Genomic DNA, 17,578 nt, shown 5'->3' on the forward strand with positions numbered 1-17,578 from the left:
ATAAAAAAATCCAGAGTTTATGGACTCTGACGCTTCAACTCCTCCCCTCCCCCACCGCCGAAGGAGGGGGGGGGGGGGGGGGGGACTCACTGAAACAAATTAAGATCATATCACCATAAAGATTTTGTGTGCAGTTATAGACGTTCATTTTATCCTCACTCTTTGTTATTAATTGGTAAGGTCGACTACGAGAAAATTAATGAAGGAACCAAATGATTGTAGAATCGTACGTAGGCAAGTAGGCCTCAACCGCCAATTTTTGTTTCGATGCATACGGAGTTGCTAACGAGAGAACTCTATGTAATGATACTCATATAGAATCGAACCTGAAATTCCAGTAGGTAGGGCCTATATCATTCTACATCGTATGCAATGCATCGATCTTTGGGTTTTGATTGCGTTTTCGTGAATAATCGCCTGTGACGTCTTCTTTCATTCGAAATTTTGTCATTCTAATGCCGTTAACGTTCACTTTTGACCTCGACTCAAATTTTGAACTCGACTTTTTTTAAAGCCTTTATACACTGTCAAAAATAAAACAGTAGTTAGGGCCGGCGAAGAAAGTCTAGTTCGATGTGTCGTAGGGAATCAATGTAAACTTACAGCTCTAGAGAGATCAAACAAACCTGAACTATGTACCACTAATGTGTGCGAATCTGGCGATGTTGTTGTTGTGCGACATATGATGTTCACCTCGCACGAACGTGTAGTGTATTTACGTTTGGGAGGTTGACCCGGAAGAAGAGGGAAATTGTGGGGCTGGAGTTCACGGAGAGGTCACGCTTTAAAACTTCGACTTCGTTGATTTTTGTGTTTTCACGGTGATCAACTACGAGTGGGGACCCCAGCGGCTCGTGATTAGAACGCTAACCCTGAGATATCTCGTGACTCTTAAAGGGGAAATCCAGTCCAAATATAAGTTAGTCTGATAAGAAAGAGTAAGATATTACAAGTTTAATGGTAGAATTTTTATCAAAATCGGGTAAAAAAATAAGGAAGTTATGACATTTTGAAGTTTCGCTGATTTCTGAGGATACAGTTCTTGAACAGTAAATATGAAATATGCAAATGGCACAGTGAGCATGTCATCCCCTCACAACTTGCCATACAGTTTGCACATACAATTTTGACATTTTCAGTTTTTTTTAATTCAAACGCAATACATGTAACGCCCGAGGCTCAAATCTTGGTATATCTAAAATTATGAATGGTCACTATTCTGAAATTATTCAACCAGGAATAACATCATGTTTCACACTTCAATGAAAGTGACATTGACTTTTCGTCATTTTTTTTTGTACACGATAAGTGGAAAATTGTGAGGGTATGACATGGTTAGCTAACTTATATGCATATTCATATCCACTGTTTATGAACTGTTTCGCAGAAATTAACAATACTTCAAATGTCATAATTTCCTTATTTTCATACGATTTCAATCAAATTGTTACCGTTTAGCTAGTAAGACTTTAACCCTTTTTATCAGACTAACTTATATTTGGGCTGGATTTCCCCTTTAACATTGAGCTAACATCGAGGGTATCTAACTACGAGTGCGTCTACACGGTCCGTAACTACGAGCTTAACCTCGAGGTTTCCTAACCTCACAGTTAAGGATTGTCGTCTGAACGTAACTAAATTTATATTCCTTATCACATTCACTGCTCATTGACGGATGTGTCTTTGTGAGAGGTCACATCAAGGTTGCATTGACTTTGTGTTCTTGTGTCTTATTATCAATAATTATTTTCTCTTGGCGAGGGTACATAATCTTTAGTGATCACGCCAGTTAGCAGTTACTCCTCAACTCGGCAACTGTGATTTCTACATCAATGCATGGATTGCTTACCATGGCATTAAAACTACGCCACTACTTGTTTGGAAAGTGTTGTAAAGTTATTGGAATCCTTGAGAAGCTTTACGAATATATTCTTCGTAAATTTGTGATAAGCTCTCTGTGTAAATAATGGGATCTGGACAGTACATGGGTCATTCCAAGACCCCAACATCCGCGAGCCATACAGTCCACAAGTCAGTGACGGATCCTTTCTGGTGCCATTTCCGGATTTAAGCTAACAAACAAGACAAAAAAAAAATCACACAAAAACAAAAAGAAAAGAAGACAAAAAACCAGAAAACAAAACAAAACAAAACAAAAAAGGTTCCCGTGCATTTTTTTTTTTGTTCTCTCGTGCCACTTCCATGTTTCATCAGCTGACGACCCCCCCCCCTCCCCACAAAAAAAAAGAAAGAAGGGAGGGGGGTTCAGCGTAATTTCCTAGTGCAAAAATTAAAGTGGCCGTCCCTTTCACTGTTTTCTTTTTATTTCGTTTATATTCCACAAAAAAATATAGGGGGTGCCCGGTCGGCCCTCGGCATTAACGAAGGTCCATCACACAGCTCACGAGTCATACAGCCCATGATCTCGACACTAAGCAAAGAGGTCTGTAAATCCCGACAGTATTATGCAAACACTAAAAAATAAAAAGAAACCGAAAAAGAAAATACGAGACAGATACTGCTTACATTAAGCCCTGTGATGCAGTGTCGGTCTCGTGGGCTTGTTTTTTTTTTTCCTAGTGTTGAACTAGTGGGCCTTGTTTGCCTAGTGTCGGACTCATGGACCTTGATTGTATGGTGACGAGCTGGTAGACCGTATACATCTTGAGCCTATTTTACTTCACGTCCAGATCGTGAGCTGTATAATTCATGGGTTTCATAACTTGTGGGCTGTATGACTCGTGGGCTGTATGATTAGTGGGTGTCGGACTCGTGACGTACTCCCGACAGTCCAACTGTAAAGTCACGTGCTGCCTCTCACCTATATCTTAACTCTCTTGACTCTCTCCCTAAAGTGTTTCTCGTCTTTTGAAATATTCAGATTCTCCCTTCATCTCACCCTCTTTCTACCATTCCGTACTCCCGTTTCTTTGACCTAGTTAACAAACCCTCCCATCTTATTTCTCGTGTCTTCAATTTTACTTTCATAAAGAATGTTTAACAATATTGATTTTTCCTTTGCTTTGGCAGCCAAGGCTAAATACATTAAACTTACCTGTTCTCATAATATCGTCGTGCCTGTTTAATATCCGTGAAAGCTCAACGGAGCACTCCTTTTATCGTTGACGAAGTGTAGCCATCAAACCAGACGGATATCAACCTTTCATCACACAACTCATATTTTCCCGTTTATATCCCACATTTGCTTTTTGTAGATTTGTGGTTTCTGAAGTTGCATTTTTTTTCTTTGCTCATTACGCAGTAGCAATATAAGCAAAGAAAAGTTTTTAACCAAAGTGGTTAATGTGTGCGATGCTATTTACGACCCTTCTCCTAAATGGTATTCCAAGGAAACTTCACAAAGGTGAATAGCAACAACAACAGCAGCATCTGCTGTGCTAGACTCAATTGAAATGATGCGGAAAATCATCTTTTCTAAGACGTTTCCATCGCATTTAACACAAGCTAGCTAATGGCCGCTTGCAGAGTTCTCACTAGGATTTGATGTAGAGAAGACAGTGGCATTTTTGTTCACAATTGTATTAGCAGTCGAGGCCGCCCTAGCGTTTTTATGACGCTTGTAGTTACAAGCCTTTATACCTTGTATCAAACGTCGGTACACAACATAATACCCCCGCATCATAGTCAGAAAAGACATAATATCAAAGCAAATTACATCAGGTCAACTGAGTATTGGGGAAGAAAAAAAAACGACGACGCCCACATATCAAACGGGGGAAAAAAGAAAGACAGATTAGAAAATGTTAAGATAAAGTTTAATAGATAAGATGGAATGAAACAAAGAGTAAATAGGGGGATTACAATGTCATCGAACTGAAGTGACAATAAACTTTCCCTTTAATGCTTTAATGCACAGAGAGAGAGAGAGAGAGGGATAGAGAGAGAGAGAGAGAGGGATAGAGAGAGAGAGAGATAGGGAGAGACTGAAGTGATACGAACCTCTAAAAAAACTTTATCTTCGAAATTTTATATTAGAATACACTTTGCGCAAGCTCTGTGCGTGTGAGTGTGTGTGTGCGCGCGCGTGTGTATGTTTTGCGATGATGACAGCGCTTTAGTAATAATACTTTTGACAAGGAAAGGTATAAAGCATAATTTCAAGCAGACCTGTTGCTGAAATTGCATCGAGGTATCAGAGGAATTTGTCGACTTTGCATGTTTATCTCCCGGTGAGTACCCTATATTGTATATATCCTACTTACTTGGCAATTTTGATTCGAAAAGGTCTTGAGGAAAAAGAAATGCCATAGTTTGACATTCTGCTAGTGTTGGACTAGAGGGTCTTGTTTCAGTGCAAAACAAGGATAAATGTTGCACAGTGCAGAATTTTTAAAATCACATTTTCTTGAAATATTTCTACACTACACACAAATTTGTGAAAATATCACTTACAAACTATATGATTATATCACGCTAATGTTTTACCAAATACTGGGTATGAATACTTTTTTTTTTTAAATCTTGCATGAATTTTTTAGCTGCTTCTAAAACATAATTCAATTAATATGGTTTTTGTCACCTGGTCTAATATCAGGCGCTCGCATTGCCAAATCGTCTAGCACCAATGCGGCTAAACCCATTCAGTCTATTACCAATTCGGTGTAATGGTTATTACTGGTCTAATCATTTCGTCTATTGTGCACTTTGGTCGATTGTCATTTGTCCAAAGCCTTAATATGGTCTAATTACCACAATTTCTACGTAGTTTTTACGTAGTATATTATATACCGCCGGGTCTCTTGCCAGTTCGTCTGATTGTCATCTATAGTTAATCTTCATTTGTGATCCTGCACCACAAAACCAACAAAAAAATCGCCAGACATGGATTTTTTGTTAAGGGCAGATTCCAAAAGAGCAGACTCTAAGCTTAAAGATGATGTATAACTCAATGCAAATGAATTCTCCTAACCTATCTGAATATTGGGAAGAAAGCCACACTCTGGAAAAGTATGAACTGAGAAAAGAGGCTCTGAAGTTATACACCGTCTATTCAAGCGCTAATCTTTACTTAGCCGTGATACCTGTGCCATGAACGGGACAAAAAACATGATGTTAACCACTGTAGCAACGACAATGAAGGGATTATCAGATTAAGCTGAAATTGAGCATGCTCATGATGAATGCCAGCTTTCACTGCAGTAGCATTATCATCCTTTCAAAAATTATTAGACTTGAAAGCGAAGAGTATGCATAGGATTTTCAAGAAATGAAAAGGGGCTTCTAAGAAAAACCTGATCACACTACTCTACCAAAAAAAAGGGGGTTGTAGAAAAGTTGCTGAAAACCCGTTTTCCCAATATGAGTTCTTATTTATGATCCCAAACTCGAAAATAATGTAGAATGTCTTTTTAATGGCTCCCTCCATTTGTCGATGTTTTGCGTAATGCTATTTAGTATTGTCTATATCACTTCAGTCAAAATGAAATAAAGTTTGAATTGAATTGAATTGAGTTGAGTTGAATTGAATAGAGGAAGAATACCTCTTTCAGCGAATATGGAAAAACTAAAAATTGACTTGGTTGACCCATTCCACCTTTCTTGAGTCCTCACGTAAAATCAAGGGGTGCGACTTTTGTTTTGTTTTGTGGTGCAGGGTCACATTTGGTCTTGCCCTATATGGACAGGTTAAGGTCGTCTAATTCAAATAAGTCCAATTTGTAATCTGGTCTACAAGCAAGTATGTCTAATTGTTATTTCCTCTGAGTATTTTTTTTCAGCTAATTACCATTTAGTATAATTCTCATTTGGTCCTATTGTCAATATGTCTACTCCCTGATCGTTTCGCCTACATGCTCAATACAGTTTATTTCTGCAATCCACTGTCAATGCAATCGTGTGACTCATGTTCATACTTCACTCCATATAGTATGCAGTTCGTTAACAGTAGGGAGACTATAAAGGAAGAATTCTAAGAAAACAATGTGAAGAAATGTGAAATCGAAGGTACATTCCGAATAAAGTTTTAAAAATAATTAGCACTAAAGGGGCCGTAATTAATACCAGCACGTGACGAGAAAAATGACTAAAGATGGAATCATTGCAAGTTGCACATCGTATACTGAGTTTGTCAATTAGACCAAGAACATTAGTTTTAACCTGGACATTTTTGGTAACAAGCTGATTTTTTTTTTTTTTTTTTCAGGATAGGTCCAGAAAAATGTCTAGAATAACATATCAAGAGTCCTCATAAATCCTCTTTGAGCGTTTTCCGCAATCCCAAGATGACGTCCAAAATGGTCGCCATTTCCAGAAATTCTTATAACTTTTCAACCAGAGAACCAAAATACAAATCTTGAATGTCTAGAATATGTTTTAAAGCATGAAAAACTCAATAAAACACATACGAGATTTTGATGCATGCAAGATGGCGTCCAAAATGGCCGCCATTTTCTAAAATTCTTATAACTTTTCAGCTAGGTAACCTAGATACAAAATTTAGATGTCTAAATATAATGTTTTGAAGGATGAAAAACTCAATGAAATACAATATTAAGAATTTTGAAGCACGCAAGTACCGAAATCCAAGAAGGCGTCCAAAACGGCCGCCATTTTCTGATTTTTTTTTTCTCATAATTTTGCAAGTAGATTTCAACTGTACATACTTGGAATGTCGAAATATACGTTTTGAGTCACAAGGAACCAAATACATTTTTAATACTTTTTCAGAGATTTTGAAACACAAATAAAGCACTTAACCGCTTTCAGAAATCCAAAATAGTGTCCAAAAAGGCTGCCGTTTCTTGCTTTTCTCATAACCCTTAAACTAGGTAACGGCAATACGCACTCAATGTATAAATATATATTTTGAAACAAAAGGAACCCACAGAAATACCTATTCAGAGATCATGAAGCACGTAAAGTACAAATACAACTTCGTGAGTTCTTCGCGAAAACCAAATGTTGCCCAAAATGGCCGCCGTTTGTTTATCACAAAATTGTTGTTTTTAGCCTGTTTCAAGAGACAAAGAAATTCAGCATAATGTTCGAGATTCAACAACTCAGAAGGTCCAGTGAAATCTTTCCCTCAAATGTGCACAACACGGGTATAGGTTGGGTTGAATCGACCCCCCCCCCCCCTTGGGGAAGGGGGTGGCCTGTACAATCATTATGATTTCCAAATATTCAAAACTGAAGTATTTGCACTTCGTCATTGAATTGCAATCACAGAAATGCTAAACGTCCCTCGCTCGGTCCCTTACCATAGACTTTGTACACGTTTGAAATTAATAAATTTCCGAATATGTCATCAAAAAGTGTGCACTAAGTCTTTTACTTGCAAAATGCAAAAGTTAGTTCCCTCATATTGGCGGATAATTTGCCCTTCCTAACCCTTCGATCGCTCACTTCCCCTAATATAAATCAAATACCCCTTTGATTAACAATTCCCAAATATTCCATTGAATGTGTGTAAATGATATAATCATTTCATTTCAATTCAAGTATGAAAGCTCCCTCGCGTTGGAGGGGATGGACATACCGAGACTATATATTTAGACATTCAAAATTTGTATTTTAGTTCTCTGGTTGAAAAGTTATAAGAATTTCTGGAAATGGTGGCCATTTTGGACGCCATCTTGGATTTCGGTACTTGCGTGCTTCAAAATTCTTGACATGTATTTTATTGAGTTCTTCATTCTTCTAAACATGTATTTAGACATTCTAATTTTGTATTTAGGTTACCTGGCTGAAAAGCTATAAGAATTTGAGAAAATGGCGGCCATTTTGGACGCCATCTTGGATTACGCTACTTGCGTGCTTCAAAATTCTGAATATATATTTTATTGAGTTCTGTTAAACCTTACAATTGCATCAGTACCAGGACTGAGTAATAATGGTAGACGACAAGCAACTAATCGCACCAGCAAATTGTGCTCTTGACTATGATCATTAGACTAATTGGTCGATAGACGGATTGACGAGTAGCCCAATTGGTTATCAAATGGTTAGAATGAAAATTTGCCGAAATAGTGATGAGGCGAAGTGATAAAGCGCCTATGAATATTGCTAAAGTGAGTGGAGCCCAAGTGCGTGATAAACAAGACAACATTGATGTAACACGAATGGGGAATAGATGAATCACATTTTAGACAAACCAGTGATTAGACTTTCTGATAATAAACTAATTGGATATTAGATGACATGGCCATTGCCTTACTGGTCATTAGACGGATGGTAGGTAGGTAAGCCAAGTGACAAAAAGACTCAACTGCTACTAGGCAAACTGGTTAAGACTCATGTGGGATGAGAGAGAATGAGAGAGAGAGAGAGAGAGAGAGAGAGAGAAAGAGAAAGAACGTTTTTAAGGCAAAGTGGATTTAGGTCAAGTGGCAGTTTCCTTACGCATGTATTAATTCATTCTCGCGGCTATTAAAATTTTCATTTTTTTTTTTAAAGCAAAACTACGAAAGAGTGTATCTTATTTTTTTTTCTTTTTTGGTGTGTGTGTGGCTGATATTGGCATTTGGCGCCAGATGTACAAAGTAGTCTTCGGGGTATCTCAAAAAGCCATGTTTAAACGAATGCTGACATACATGTACCTACGTTTTAGATGGAATAGGATGATTTATTTTTCCTTTGTTTTTCTTCTCTGTTAAACTACAATCACAGTTTGCGTGCCAATACAGAATGGCTGGGAGCATTGTTCGTGCCCTCATTACGTTTATGCTTCTCAAGGGTTTCTACCAAGCCACTGGTAAAGACGCCGAAAAACTCAGCGCGGTGGAAAGTACGTCGCCTTCACCTACGTCGTCCACAGGTATCAAGTTAATGGATCAGGAGGTCAACATATCTACCGTTTCAACAGGGTTTCTTTATCAAGTTTTACAGAATCGGGGAAATGGGTATCTCACTACTTTGACGGAAGAGCTAATTGTATCACAAACCTCCGATAGTAATGACGCATCAACAAATTCCTCAGATGAGGCTAATCTTCATTCGTCTGAAGACGTAGAAAGGGTGGATCCATCATGGGCTTGGCAGCCTTTAACCTGGACGTGGATCACAATTGCTCAGACGACGGCTGCATTGCTGGGGATCACTGGCAATGGTCTCGTCATTCACATCGTCTTTCTAAGGAGACACAAACGCCGCTCAAGCGACACCTTGATCGGAGTGTTGGCCGTCGCCGACTTTTTGACGTCCGTCTTCATCATTCCTCTCCCGTATGAGGCATCCAGAGTTCCGACGTCCTGGCTGGGACATCTATATTGCAAGGTGATATATACTTCACTTTTCATGTGGCTTTCTGTCGACGCGTCAATACTTACCCTTACCCTGATACCACTCGAACTGTGTCTGGCTATAGCCTTTCCATTGAAGTTTAAAATGGTTGTAACGGGCAAGAGGATTAGACGCTCCATCATATTCATTTGGCTCTGTGCAGGTGTGATGTGCTTGGACCTGGTTATCTTGTCGAAAGCACAAGGAGAGGAATGCGTGCAGGATTATTCTTCTGTCAGTATGCAACGCGCTGCAGCCTTCATATTATATGTGTTCCATATCATAATCCCGATAGTCACCATGACGACAAGCCACGTACTGACAGCTTTCACGCTGAAACGTCAGTCTAACCTCAACCTTCAGGAAAACACCGGCAAGGAGAAGGCAAACGCTAGGTCTACACATGTTGTCGCCAGGAAACGCATGCTTCAGATGTTCTTCATCGTGTTTGTTGTGTACATAATATGTTGGGGTCCACTGTTCACGAGTTATCTGGTTCATATATTTGGTCCCCACTCGGGATCATACTTATACTCGCCACTAGATCAAGCTTTTATCGTTTTGGCATTCTGTAACTCCTGTGCAAATCCTTTCATATACGCAGTCAGAAACCCTGAATTTCGTAAAGCGATAACAAGTATGTATAAACCGTCATCTGGAAGAACTATGGATTCAATTTTCACCTCGAAAATTATGTAATAATAGTGATCCACAACAAATGGAAATAAATATTTTAAGTAGACGAACGTATCTCATATACCTGTCTTACTAAAGTAGTTGGGCCTTTACGTGTATTACAATTTACAAAATACAGTGGAATACACCCACCCTATAGACTAAGCATATTATACCTTGCATGTTTCCATATACACCTTTATACCTTACACTGAGCATTACTTGCATGTTTTCATATTACCAAATAGATTACAAAAAAATACACCAAACAAACAAACAAATGATGCATGGAAACACAAAAGTGTTGAAAATTAAGCAGCTGCTAGCTATCAGTCTATATTTTTATGTATCGACGATGAATCTCAACATGCCAGAAAAGCTATATAGCGTTTCCCAAATAGGTTTATTCCTACACTGTAGGGTATTTTTTATTATTATTTTTAAGGACAGCAGATCACGGTTAATTCAGTAGAAGGAGCTTATTCATGCAGGGTGTATACTTTTCAGCATAATAGTGAGGTTGGAGGCTGAATTTCTTTCACTCAGTAACCTAATTTTAATTGAATTAACTCTCGCTAGGTTGGACTTGACATCATCACACAAGTGATGATAGCTGTTGCTTGCTATCAGCGAACATCGATAGTTGGGTGATATGCAATTGCAGCCAGTGCTTTACAATGTTTGCAGGTATATTTTTCTGTTCAGACTGCAGCAAGCAAGCGTGAGGTGCAGCAGTACTTTCTTTTAGCTATTCTGGTGGCCAGATAGCTCATTATTTTGCCATGCATGCGCTACCTTACGGTAGAAGCACCACGCCAGCAATGATGAATGGGCTGGCGAGTTCAAGGCAAATGTAAGTTCATATTCTTGTCTGCAATTTAAGTGTAGGAAACTTTTTGGCTATAAACTATGATAAAGTTTGTACAGAAATGAAGCCTTCAGCTCGTAATATTCATATGGAAATATATACGTTGTTTGCTTGTGTTTGTGTGTGTATGTGTGTGTGTGTGTGTGTGTGTGTGTGTGTATTGGAATTAGTTCAAAAAATATATAGGCGCTACTCATATTGTTAAGATGATATATATGTTTATAATTTTGAGTTCAATAGATTGCTTTTCTGTATAGAAACCGGTCATGAAATGAACTATAATCTCACGACAAGCATTTTAAATTTTTTTTTGAAATGCCGATTTGTGTAATAACACTTTTTGTCGGTCAATACACTATGTCATGTTTTGTGAATTGCAATACATGTGTACTGTAGACAAACTGAGATTCGATGTATTCAATGTGCTTTGCCACTCCATGGTGTTCTCTAGGATATGAACACAGATGACGTAACAGAATTATCATTAACACGGTTCCAAAATAGAACAATGTCTTAAGCTGTGTTGTGTGACGCATTTATACCAAATGAGAGTCGGTGGACGTCTTTAGGATGAAAATGCAAATTATACGTGGGAATTTGGGATAGAGTAGTTGTCTAAGATTTTGATTTTTAGACTCCTTTTGTACTGCTGTTCAATTTAATTCTGTTTGATTGATTTCGATTCAAACAAATTTGACATTGTTTTTTTGATTGCAGGGAAAAAAAAACACACACACATTAACATTTTTACTTTTTGTTGACTAAAGAATAATGTAGACAGTACATTGTGAAAGAAACAGTGTACAGTGAAAGGGAATCGCTTTACATTCATATTGTAATATGGAACATTGTGATAAATTACCAAGGAGAAAAGTTTAGTATTGTACCAAAAAAAAAAAAATGAAGTAGGTTATTGCAAACGACGATGCTTCGACTGTGGGCCAGTATGAAGAAGAAAATAAGCAAAAAAAAAAGTCCTGAAGTTCACTTAAGAAACAAGATTGACTTTAAATGCATGTATAGTTTTGGTTGTGATAGGGGATTTAGATTTTTAGATATTAAATGAAATATCAAAGTACATACAATTCTAGATAAATTCATCGTTAATTGACGAAAATCGGTTCTGATGTAGCTGATATCCACAAAGTAAATCGAAGTGGTCCTGATCTTTCAATCTTTCACCTGGACCACTTTGTTTTGGATATGTCAGCTATTTTAAAACCAATTTTCGTCAAATAAACTGTGAATTCCTCTTCGAATTGTATTGTAAAATGATCATTCCAAGTGAACTGGAGTCAGTTGTAATTTTAAAGTATATGGTTGATGTCTGTTCCATTGAAGACATTCAAACATTAAAATTATCATCGATATCGTTATTATTGATTTTTGAAATAATAGCAGGATGGTCCATAACTTGAAATTCGACCATGTTGCTTGCTTTAAAAATAAAATCTGTGAATACTGCGGAAATTTCATGCGCTAGGAGCATCATGGACACGTAGTACGCAATATTTCACAGCTTATCTCTCTTTATGCTGATTACATGTATTTGTATGTTTTTTATTGTTCCATATTTCACATTTCAACAAATAAATAAGCCATAAACATAACAATACATCGCATGGATCAATTGTCAAGTACAGCATTTAAGACAATTTAACATGTGAAATATGAGGAATCTACATAGAAGCATTGCTTGTAGGGTGTAGATTCCCAGTTGGCTGATATGAGATGACAATGTTCTCTCTCATGTTTTGCACACAAATATCTAAGTACAAGGTAGTCTGATGTTTCTTATGTTAAGCACATGTCTTTTAAACGCTTGGATGCATTTTATTGTGAGCTTGTTGTAAATTCTTGAGGATGTTGTACATGTTGCTGGCTTTTGAGGATGTTGCACAAGAATTTGATCATGTTGCAGAGTCATGCTGAAACCCCTCGTGGACCATCCTGCAATAATATAGTAAAGATGTATAGAATTTGTTTAGATGCGTTTAGGGACAATCTGTTTGTTTATTAAGTCACTGAGAAACGTTCTCTACCTCTGTGTGTAACGAATTTTCCACTTGTTCGAAGTTCAAACGAATGAAAAATGTCAGTGCCATGAGCAAAAAACTAAACTTCAACGAATGGCATAGTCTATGTTTGAGCTTGCAATTCGGGTTTTTGGTTTTAGCGAAATAATTTGAAACAACTTATTGTGTATACCAAATAGCATATTCTGTCCTAAAAAATGTGGGTCCCACCTCTATTGGGTCCACTTTGCTTTGTTTTGATGTGTAATATCCACAGTCACTTCAAAACCTTATTTTATCGAATGAGTTGTAAACCTCTTAGAATTGTGTGTTGTTTTTTGATATTTCATATCAGTGATTACTGAATATCTTACGAACAGCACAATGAGCACCATGAAGTCATACTATTTATTTTCGGTGTATCGCCAGGTCAAGGTACCATTAACCGGGAAAAAGTTGCATAATAAGTCAGAATGGGAACTTTTAGGTTAAGCCACAATATATTATTCCCGAACATGATCGTACTTTTTGTAAGATATAGAAGCACAGAATCATTCAAATAAGATAGTAAGAGGAGTTGAGCTACAAAGATTTTCAGTTGGTGTAATAAGCTGCCAAATGTTTTGTGAGGCAAATGTAATACTTCGACAACGATCGTTAAAGTGAAACTTGAGTCAGTTTTGATTTAAAGAATTAAGTTTAATTCCAATGAACTGAAGACATTCCATCAATACAAACATCATTATCAATATCATTCCTATTTAATTAAGAACTAATAATAATGGAAAAGAAATACGTTTTTTTTTTTCCCGAAACGTTTAAGAACAGTTCATTGCTAAAAAATCACGGAGAAATGTTCTCTTAAATATTTCTGTGTTTAACATATTTTCAGGATATTCAAAGTTCACAGAAGGAGTTGTATAGAAATACCAATGTCATGAACACAAAACATAAACTAAACCGGATCCATATCAGAACCAGGTGGGGATTTCAGAACTCGGTATGGAATGGGTTAAATGGATGGTTAGTTGTGGTTGAGGTGGCTTTGTGTTCTGATATCTCTACCATTTCCAAAGGGATCTTCTTCCAATAAACGTTTAATACATCATATAGATTATCATTTTGTGATATTTCATATATATGATTTCTTATCATCTCGCAAAAAGCAAAAACTTGAATCCCCATCTCAACTATAACTATATTACAATTGTATTACAGTTGCAGTACACAAGGAAAAACGATGACCTAATACTGATCATTGGTGAACGCCATAAACATTACAATATCATATATAATATAATTCAGTGGTTTGTACTAGATAATTAATGATACGATCCATTAACTCTTTATGTGCCACGTTCGCACGTCCGACTCAGTCGACGGCGTGCCAACGTCGCATATTCTGCCACACAAAGCCGCTTAAACCGATCGATAAATCGCTAATCCCGCGGTAAAATGAAAGCGTTTCTCACGCTTTTGTTCCTCTCACACACGGCTTGCATTCTCTGTGGTGATTGACTATCATGCGGTGTTTCCAACTAGATTTGCGTGTACATTTTAAGTTTCTGTTGCGGTTTTATGTGCAAAAGTCATGCCTTTACATAATGTAGCAACTGGTCATTCAAAAGAAAAATTGGAAACAGATTTGTCATACAATTTATATCGAAGCAAAGTATGGCATTCCTCTTTAACTTTGCTCACTATTATGTCCAACTTAACAGAAATTTGTAGAAGTTATACAAATTGGAAAAACTGAATTCTTTGTCAAAGCATGACTACCTTCGTGTCTCAGAATAACGTGGCACACAGGGGGTTTCCACCATGGCACATAAAGAGTTAATAAAGTACCGAAAGGTTCTTTCTTTTTTCCTTAACTTATAGGAATAAATCAAAAGAGCTATTATTAATTACATCAATGATTCCGATAAGGTCGTACATTCCAATGAAGTGTCCTTTATTTGCAAAAGTCTTACAAATTTTTTGTATGAAATACTTCAATGCTCGATATGAAAAAGGCAATCCAATTTTGGAAGGCTACTATTTCATAATTGTCAGCTATGGAGAGCGCAATTTGTGAAAAAAGGGAAAACTCTTCCTCTTTCTAATGATGTACCTAATCATGTTGACAAACATCATGTATTACTGAGCAGATGGACTTTAAAGGGAGTGTACAGTACTGGCTGAGGTGGGGATTCATGTTTTGAACATTCCTAAGTGATATAATGAGAAATCTCTTATGAAATATGAAAGAGAATCTTTTTCTAAAAAGAATTTGATGTTTATTTGATGAAAATCGGTTTTCAAATGGCTGAGACATCCAAAAAAAAAGTGATAATAATAAAAGGCGACAGGCCACTCCTTTTATTAGGATCTCTTTGTTTTACTTTGTTTTTGGATATCTCAGCCATTTCAAAACCGATTTTCATCAAATAAACTTTTGACACCCCATAGAATTGCATGCTCTTTGACATATCATAGAGTGGTTTCTGAATATTTCGCAAATTGTTAAAAGCTAAATCCTAGACAACAATGACAAATTATTTTTTTCCCAAGTTAGCGTGATATTGTAAAGAAATATCTGTCTATACTGAACAAAATATACATCTGTGTCAGTAGCACCAGGCTATGTTCCTATATTACCCTCTTCCTCTCCATCATCTTCGTTGTGTAAGGTTGGTATGGAAAAACAAGGCAAGTGCCAAAATGTGTCTTGCCTATTCGCTTAGAAGAATTAATGTTTTTGGAACTCTCGGAATTGTTCAAGGGACAGTTACCATTCAAGTTTGGTCACAAAGGGACATGTAGATCAAAAGTTATGAGCCATAATACAAGTCTCTTTTATTCAAGTCTCTTTTATTCAAGATACAAGTCTCTTTTATTCTCACTCAGATCCTTATGTTTTGCTCGATTCTTGGAATAATGAACTTAAGTTGGTGTTTGAGTGGATTCAGGCAAATAAATTGTCGCTTAAAATAAATAATAAGGATTAGTTTTAATGAACGGTTTAAAGTTAAATGAAATAGATTCACCAAAATTTTTAGGTATTTATATTGACAGTAACCTTTCATGGAAGGTACATGTTGATTATTTATGTAAATTGTTGTGCAAAAATGTTGGAATTATTCACAAACTGAAATATCTCTTCCCAAAGCCAATATTGCATTGTCTTTATACAACTTTATTATTACCTTACTTGAATTACGGAATATTAGCCAAGGGGAATTGCTGAAGGACTAAAATTGATTCGTTATTTTTGGTTCAGAAAAAGGCCTTGCGAATTATAAATCGAGTACAATTTTTTGATCACACTGATGAATTGTTTGTTTCAAGTGAATTGTTAAAAATTTCTGATTTGTATTTATATCATGTTGGAATTTTCATGTATAAGTTGAATACTGTTGACCTTCCAAGTATATTTTCCTCAATGTTTGTGAAAAACAGTGATATTCATACTTACCCTACAAGACACAGTGAATCCTATCATTTTTCCCCTTTTCGTACAGTTTTAGCCCTTAAGACAATTACATCTACCGGCCCTTCTTTCTGGAATGAGTTAGATTCGGTTCGGTTGCACTCAAGTTCTTTAAGCTCCTTTAAGAAAAATCTCAAAGCCTATTTTCTAAAATCCTATGTTTAATTATTTTGCTGTAATCGCTTGAAAATCTTTTTGCATATACTCAAATGATGCCTCGCTCGGATGACCTCATCAGTTTGATCAACTAGCTATTTTTCTAGCATTTATACCATATGAATCATAAACATTATACTATACTTTGTACATCCCGTAAACATTGTAATATTCTCGATATTTTGAATTTTGCATGTTACGTCACTTCTGACTTTGATATACTGTACTAAAACCCTATTTTATATTTTTGGAGCCCACATCCTACAAGCTTTGCTTTTCAGTGGGTTCCTCACATTACACGTTAATTACATATAATTAAGTCCTTATACATTTGTGCATTATTGGTTCAAACTGACCATTGTGTGAAAATCATTTCTGCTTCAAATCAAATGGAATATAAAACTTGTACGAAATGTGGAATATGGAACATGAATAAAAAAAAAATAGAAACGCGCCAGAAAATCTATTGGGCCCTAAATATTTGTTGACCTCTGTGACCTTTGACCTTGTGATAAACTTGAACTCCCAAAGGGACATCTACCATCCAAGTTTGGTCACAAACGGACACAGGGATTAAAAGTTATGAGCCATAATCGAAACACGCATTGAAAACTTATCATTGGGCCCTAAAAGTTTGTTGATCCCCGGTCTGTGTCCTTTGACCTTGTAATGACCTTCACCTCCCCAAGGGACATCTACCATCCAAGTTTGGTCACAAACGGACATTTTGATCAAAAGTTTTGAGTCATACTGTAATCAGACGCGCCATAAAGAGTTAAGATTGGGCCCTAAAAGTTCATTTACCGCTGTCTACGACATTTGACCTTGCGGTGATCTTCAACTCCCCAAGGGACATTTACCATCCAAGTTTGGTCACAAACGGAGAAAGGGATCAAAAGTTACGAACCTTAATCGACACGCGCCGTAAAAGAACTAAACATCGGGCGTTAAATTTCATTGACCCCTGCCTGTGACCTTTGACCTTGAGATGGCATTTTTGTTTGGTAAAATATGCAACTTCGTATAACCACTCTTCCCTCTAAGTTTGATTGAAAAAGAAGTCTACAGTAGAGAGCTATTCATTTTTTTTTTGTGCGTTGCTGACAAACGACGGACGACGGACGACGGACGACGACGGATGGACAGACGCCG

This window comes from Diadema antillarum, unplaced genomic scaffold, assembly GCF_040938485.1.
Source record: "Diadema antillarum isolate AM-2024a unplaced genomic scaffold, OU_Dant_1.0 seq00002074_RagTag, whole genome shotgun sequence".
Lineage (NCBI taxonomy): Eukaryota > Metazoa > Echinodermata > Echinoidea > Diadematoida > Diadematidae > Diadema > Diadema antillarum.